The sequence below is a fragment of the Penaeus monodon genome, chromosome 31, assembly GCF_015228065.2.
Source record: "Penaeus monodon isolate SGIC_2016 chromosome 31, NSTDA_Pmon_1, whole genome shotgun sequence".
Lineage (NCBI taxonomy): Eukaryota > Metazoa > Arthropoda > Malacostraca > Decapoda > Penaeidae > Penaeus > Penaeus monodon.
In genome coordinates, this window is record NC_051416.1 from 25,766,494 (window position 1) to 25,767,144 (window position 651).

Consider the following 651-nt stretch of genomic DNA (forward strand, 5'->3'; position numbering starts at 1 on the left):
CTCGTTAAATCCACCCTCTTCCAACCTGCCCATCTGGACATCTTCATTGTTATTCAGGGTCCATTTTGCATTACTGCATGTGAGGTGATCTGTCCTTGGCGTTGATCTGCGGCTCAATTCATAATCTCGTGCATGAACCACGTGGTATCCAGGCACCGGCGTGGCACTTGGAGCCTGTGTGGCACTGGGGAACTGTTATGGCACTGTGGGACCGTTGTGACACTGGGGAAACGTTGTGACACTGGGGGACCGTTGTGGCACAGTGGGAATATTGTGGCACCGGGGGACCTTTTTGACACTGGGGGAACGTTGTGACACTTGGTAACAATTCTGATCCTCGGAAATTGCTGTAGTACTCGAGAGCTAGTGTGTCACCAGAGCAGGAATGAAGCTCTAGAGCAGTAGCGTGGCACTGCGTGGCACTCGAGAACTGGTTTGGCACCTTATTCTTCTTGCCCTCTGCTCTTTTCCCAGATGCCGTGCAGCAAGAGTGTCACTTTGCCCCTGACGGCGGCCGGTTTATGGGGGTTATACATCGTCCGAGTTAATCTGTTTTGTCGCTATCGTGGCCATGTCATCACGCCCACCGCGGACTCGAGCAGCGGCGCCCCCACCCAAAGCCTTCTGTTGGAGGAAGGGAGACGGTAAGGC